This window comes from Muntiacus reevesi, chromosome 2 (assembly GCF_963930625.1).
Source record: "Muntiacus reevesi chromosome 2, mMunRee1.1, whole genome shotgun sequence".
NCBI lineage: Eukaryota > Metazoa > Chordata > Mammalia > Artiodactyla > Cervidae > Muntiacus > Muntiacus reevesi.
The window spans coordinates 227,175,912-227,182,548 of NC_089250.1; the positions used below are offsets into that span (position 1 = coordinate 227,175,912).

At 59.2% G+C, this 6,637-nt stretch overlaps 1 pseudogene; it reads right to left on the minus strand.

Annotated features, from left to right (window-relative positions):
* Positions 1-1,987: 1,987 nt before the first annotated feature.
* Positions 1,988-6,182, minus strand: LOC136157438 (thyrotropin-releasing hormone receptor-like; annotated as a pseudogene).
* Positions 6,183-6,637: the final 455 nt, after the last annotated feature.

Here is a 6,637-nt window from a genome sequence, read left to right on the forward strand (position 1 = left end):
CAACAGAGCTCCAGAGAGCTGCATGTCAAATTAAGCCAGAAGCACAGCTCACTCCAGGAGTTGGGGCAGCAGCCTGGGGTCCTCTCTGACTTTCACAAGTTCCTTTTTTCCATCTGCAGAGAGGTGAGGTGCCTAAGTTAACTTATTTCCTGACTTTCATGTGTGTCCTGGGTAGGGGGCAATAAACAGTTAACCTCCCTGTCCATGAGATGTTCCTACACCAAAAAAAGACAGAAAGGGAGCAGTTCAGACAGCGAGACTGGTACAGTGATAAGGCCAGAACTCTGGTAACAGGTACCCTCACTGAGCCCTGTCTTAGCTGGGGTGGGGCGGCCCAGCCCAGGTGTGCAGGGTGACCGGAGAGGTATGGAGAAAGGCCAGGACCAGCACCAAGACCTTGACCCAGCAGGCCCTCTGCAGCCGTGGGAGATGCTCACACCCAGGCAGCGTCTGTCTCGGAGCTCAGCCACAAGGTCAATGAGAGGGCGCCCTTCATCCAGCGAGGCCCCGTCTTCTCATCAGCCCCCATCTGTCCCTCGGCTCTCTCTGGGGACAGAGTCCCACCATGGCCCAGCTTTCAGGATGCCCTTTTCCCCTGCCCAATGTACTCCCTCACTCCCACCTCCTTCCATCCTGGAGGTCATACTCAGGCCACCTCTGGACACACAGACCTCCTCCCAAACAAGTGTCCATGGAAAATCTGCTTTAATGAGCATCACGGTGGCCAAGAGGTAAATAATCTCAGAGGGAATGAATGGGTCTGGGCTCAAGATGCTGTGCCTTTGTCCTAATGAACTTTGTGGGCAGGAGCTCAGTGACTCACCCATGGGGGACAGGTGACCCCCTGAAGGTCTTCCTGGCCTCAGTTTCCTCATACATTAAAACCAACACAATTGGAGGCCCCCCTTGACAGGGTCATTGCTGCGGTAAAAGGGCTGCAGATAGTAGGCTGGCCCAGGGCCCAGAGCCCTCAGCCATCAGTAAGGACCACCAGGGGGTGTGGGGGGATGGCAGGCATGGACGGCAGGGTGTGGGGAGGGGGAGCAGCCCAGCAGTGGCTCAGTTGGGGCTGCAGTAATCCAGACCAGAGTTGTCATGTGACCATGGCCACACCCACTCACACCAGCTCTCTCTCCTTATTGGTGGACAGCAGGGTGGGCAGCTATGTGCCCTAATGGAAGGCTGGGCATCAGTTCCTCCAACTTAGCTGCCACCTTCTGGCAGGTAAACAGGCCAGGTCCTGGCCAAATCACATGGTACAAAGCAGGCCACCCCCAGGGTCCTTGATCGGAGGGCTGGTGCGAGGGTCCTGGGTCCTGGCCATCTACGCGTGGCCCTCAGTCCAGGCTTCACTGGTTCTTGGTGTCAAAGCAGAGATGACTGTCGTTGATCTGCATCCCTTGAAACCACTTACCACATGGAGCAACTGCAGAGAACTGGCAGGGAGGAAACAGGCCTGAGATTCTGAGAGTCAGGCCAGGCAACCGTCCCACCAGCTGGCCCAGAAACCCATCCAGCTGCCCCGTGGAGGGCTCTTTCTGCCCCCTGCCACCTGAATTGTCAACGCCTTTGGCTGCAGCGTTCCACCCAGAAAAGTGGTGGAGCCTGAGAGGAGGAAGCCTGGGGCCTAGCTGTCCCACACCGTGAAATCCCCTCCATCCCTGGATGTAGAGGGTAGTGGTCAGCAAAGCGGGCTCCTTGAGGGCAGAGCTTGGATGCCTCAGGGCAAGAGGGCTCAGGAAGGTTTCCTGTTTATGGCTCAGTAGCCAGAAGAAACAGCACTCTGCTCTGTTCATGCCCTGAGACAGCCCCACTCTCACATTGTGGCCCAGGGACAGAGCTCACAGGGGAGGAGGTGGGAGGCTCAGAGAGCCATTGGCAAAGGGTATCTGCCTATCTCCTGGTCCTGCCAGCCATCAGCAGACAGGATCCAGCTGGGGAGCAAACTGAGGGAGGCGGGAGGGGCTGGGCCGGGGGAGGGCAGCCCTCAGATCGTGCTGAATCCAGGCCGCTGCTCCAGGAGTGGGGGCCCTGCTGCTTGAGGGCCGGCAGCCTCGCTCCTGCTGGTCTGTGCCTTCTGGGGGGTCTCTCGGTCCACGCTGTAGCTGGCGGTGCTGAGCCCAGCCATGCACCTCTGTGGCCCCTCTGCCCCACACTGACACAGCCGCTGGAAGGCCGCCCGGACCTTCTGGGATATGAGGCTGTAAATGATGGGGTTGACGGCGCTATTGGCATACATGCAGGTGTGGCAGAAGAGAAGCACCCGGGGGTCCAGGAAGGGCTCGGTCATGAAGGAGTTGAGAAGCACCAGCATGCGGTAGGGCATCCACAGGACGGCAAAGGGCAGCACGACCACCACCAGCATCTTGGTGACCTGTGGGCGGGAGGGCCGGGTGGCCAACCACCATCACCCTTCACACCGTGGGGCCAGCGTGGCTAGCGGCCGAGCTGAAGCCGTGGCTCCTGCCTCAGGATGTGTTTGCTGAGCATGTGATGAGAACGTAATTGCAATATCACTGAAATTACTATGACGTACCCATTGGACTCTACGCTAAACGTTTCCCGTTCAGGAACCCAGGGCCAGCATTCAAAGCTGTGCTGGTTGACACACTGATGGAATAGCCCCACCTCAGGTGGTAAATGTTCACCACCCTGTGCCTACTGGTGCACCCCACCCCCCAGACCTCTCAGACCCCCAGGAAGTAAAGACCGGATACCTGGAGTGGCCTCAGGCATCTGTTGAGGGGTGCTGCAGGGAAGCATGGGTGGACGCCGTTGCTGCTGGCACTCAGGTTATGTTCCCTGCAGCGGGCCTTCCAGTGGTGGTGTTGCCACCTCCACCTGGAGGAGGAGGGAGGGAATTCCCCAGCAGTCTGGTGGTTAAAACTCAGGGGCTTTCACTGCCATGGCCCAGGTTCAATTCCTGGTTGGGGAGCTAAGATCCCACAAGCCTCGAGGCAAAAATAAATAAATAAATAAGAGGAAGCAGAGGCTCAGAGTGAGAGATCACACTGCCCAGGCATCATGAACCAGCTTCTCCTGCAGCCCATCTGTGCACAGTCATGTCCCCACTCTGCACCCCATTCTGTTCTTTCAGCTCAGGAGTGAGTCACCAGGCGGGCTGAGGACAGGAACATGCTGGGCTCCAACTTCCCGCTGCCAGCCCAGGGTCACGGCATCTCTGGGAGAGAGGAGGGTCAGTGGGAGGGGAACGGCCAGATGTCCTGGCCACACAGAGGGACAGCCATCACTGATCCGTGCAGAGAACTTCCTGAGGACCCCAGAGCTGAGGGGAGGTCTTGGGGGTCCCCTCATCTGCTTTATCTTGGCCTCTGCCTGCTGCTGCCTCCAGAGTACAGGGGGCAGAGGGTGGGAGTTGGAGTGCTCAAGCCAGCAAGCCTAAGCTGGGTGACCTTGGCCAGTCCCCTTCACCTCTCTGAGCCTCTGTCTCCACTTGTGGCATCAGGAGAACTGCAGTGTCCTTCAGGAATTGGTCTATGGGGAGGTGGGGGGTGAGGGATCCCAATGAAATCATTACTCCTTTGCCCCAGGAAGTGTGACGCCTGTGTGTCCATAGCTTTGTGCTGGGGCCATGCTACAGCCCGCGTGCAGGCAGGCCTCGACTGGTCAGCGCCTCTGGTTCTCCGTTTCACTCTGTCTCCCCGTCTGTCTCTTTATGTCTCTCTCCCTCTGTCTCTGTGTGTGTGTATCTCTGTATCTCCTTCTCTCTGTGTGTCTCCCTCTCTGTCTCTGTGCCTCTGTCTCTTCCCCAGTCCCTCCCTCTCTCTGTCTCCCTCTCTGCTTCTCCCCCACTCACATCTCCACTGCTCATCCACAGGGACCCTCTCTGCTCAGCCCTCCCCCCGCCTCAGCCTCTCCGCATGCCCATCATGGTTACACGTGGGAGCCTGTACACGCCTGTCTTGGGCTGCAAACGTGTACGGAGCCCCTGAACCCTAAGATGTGGTCCCCTGTCTCAGAACCCCCAGAGTTGCCCCAGTCAGGGCTGAGTGCTTCCAGGGCCCCCAGAGTGTCCACCCCATTCCCCCCATCCTTCCTGACCATTCGTGCACCAGGCCCTCCCTCTGTTTCTCCCCACCTGGACCACATCCTGGGTATCTGCTTGGTCTGCCCTGCTGCCAATCTCAGATCTTAATTCAGTCGTCACCTCAGCGAGGCCTTCTCAAACTTTCCCCTAAACTCCCTCTCTTCTGGGCAGTATTCTGCAGAACAAGTGTTTACTTGTCGTACCATGAGCCCCAAAGGCAGGATGTTTATCTTGTTCTGTTCTCCCCAGCTTCCAGCACCTAGAACCTCACCGGACACACAATCGGTGCCCAGAGACACCTGCTGAGTGAGTGGGTGAAGAGGGGTGGAGCCAGCACCCCCTGCCCCATCCATTCACCCCTTTGCCGAAACTCCCTGTCTCTGTGCAAACCGCCCCCTCCCACCCCCCAGCCTCAGGAGACCTCGTACCTGCTTCCTGGATGAAGGGAAGCCTCTGGCCTTGTGACAGCTGGCCCCCGCACGCCCACCAGGCTCACAGGGCTGTCTCCCCAGGGCTCTTGCCTCCGGCTGGGCCTCACTGTCCCTGTGCTGGGCCCCAAGCTATGGCAGGTGCGCCAGTGTGCTCCAGAACAAGATCCTTGTGATAAGTTCGTAGAGCACTGTGGCTGCTAGTAGGGGCGCAAGGAAGAAGACGGTGAAGTCCAGCAGGTAGATAGGAGGGTACAGGCTGCGGGCCACCTGGTAGCCACACTGCAGGCCCTGGCGCCCGCCAGCGTCCAGGTCCACCAGGAAGAACCAGAGCAGGCAGTACACAGACGTGGTCCCCCAGACACCCACCACGACTCGCTTGGCCCGCGTCATGGTGCACACAGTCTGTGCCCACATCAGGTGGCAGATGGCGATGTACCTGCAGGCCACAGGGCGGTCCTGCGACCCACCTGCCCTCCTGGGCTATTGGGCTGCAGTGGGGACACCTGATGCACTCGGCCAATCAGATTCCCCAATGAGGAACCGAATGCGATGTGATGGTTTATACGGCCCTTTCACTATGGACCTGGGAGGCTGTGGAGATCTGGGGGGCAGAGTGGCCACATTGAGGCAGCCTCGGGGGCTGGCAGAGCAAGGCGCCAATCTCAAGAGGGGAGAGTGGGCCGAGTCAGAACACACAGCCCCTTAAGGTCTGGCCAGGCCCACAAGGCAGAGGTGCCCCTGCAAAGACCTTGACCTCTGTGCAAATTCCAGCGGGCTTCCTACTGCCCACTACCAAAGGTCTCGGGCTAAGGGGTCAAGGACACTGTGACCCCAGATGGCACAGCGGGCAAGAGGCAGGACTGGGCCAGCGTATGTAAGTCAGAGGCCTCGGTTCTGTCCCCAATCTGTGTGGCCCTGGACAAGATGCTGAGTCTCTGGGTCAATGTGCCAAAGGCCATGCAGCTGAGAAGAAGCAGAGCTGATGCTGAACCCAGTCAGCGGGCTTCAGCATCTACATCCTGAGAGGCGGGTTTGCCTCTCAGGTGTTAACTTCAGAGCTGGAACAGGCCCGGGAGACTGTCCAGTCCAGCGCCCACATTCCCAAGTGGAACACCGTGCCCGAAGAGTGCCAGGCTGCCTTGGCATCCCGCAGCAAGTCAGTGGCAGAGGTGAGATGAGAAACCCATTTCCAGGCACCTGCCCCCTCTCCACCAGACTCCTCCAGGGTCCCACCCAGCACCCCTCTTCATTAAAGGAGAGCAGCCTCAGTTTACCAAGGATCACAGCCAGGAAGTCCTGACCTGTTGAGGGGGGGACTGGGGGTGCACATACCTCTCCACCGTGAAAACCAGGATGGAGCAGGAGGCATTGATGCCCAGATACTGCAAATAGGTGATGCTCAGGCAGCTGGCGTGGCCGTACACCCGCTGCCCAGCCAAGCTCTCGGAGACACTGGGCAACCCTGCAGCCACCAGCACAGTGAGGTCTGCCAGGGCCAGGCTGACCAGGTAGCAGCTGGTGGGCGTTTGCATGTCCTGGGTGGTCAGCACCACGAGGACCACCATGGCATTGCCCACGATGCCCACCACGCACACGAGGAGCACCAGGAAGATGGAGACCCCCTTGTACACAGGGCCCGGGACAGCCTCACTGGGAGCCAGGGGCACGGTGCTGGGGCTGCCTGGCCTGCTCCCACTCTCCATGGTGGCTGCTCAGGTACTAGGGGGCAGGGGGATTCCGGGAGGTGTCCACACCGTTGGCTGGGGCCTCGTGCCACTGGACAAACACTTGCCTCTCCCGAGAGCCCAGCCCCAGGGACACACGGGGACCCAGCACAGGTGATGTGACTGCTTGGCCAAGAGAAGGACACAACAGGGACGCTCCTTCCAGTCTCTGCCGTAAATGTAGTCAGCGAGTCACCGGCTCTGCCAGCCTCAGTCTCCTGGTGCATAAATACAGATGGTCATGCTTAAGACATGAGACAGCAAGGAGACTGAACCCAGAAGGACACATGTCGCACCCCAACTCAGTGCCTCCTGGATGCTTGGCGGCCCGCAGTCCTTTCACTAGGAAGCCACATGGCCTCTCCAAGCCCCGGCCAGCTCATCTGTGAAACTGCTTCTCAGGGATGCAGTGAGATCCCCACAAAACCAGGAGA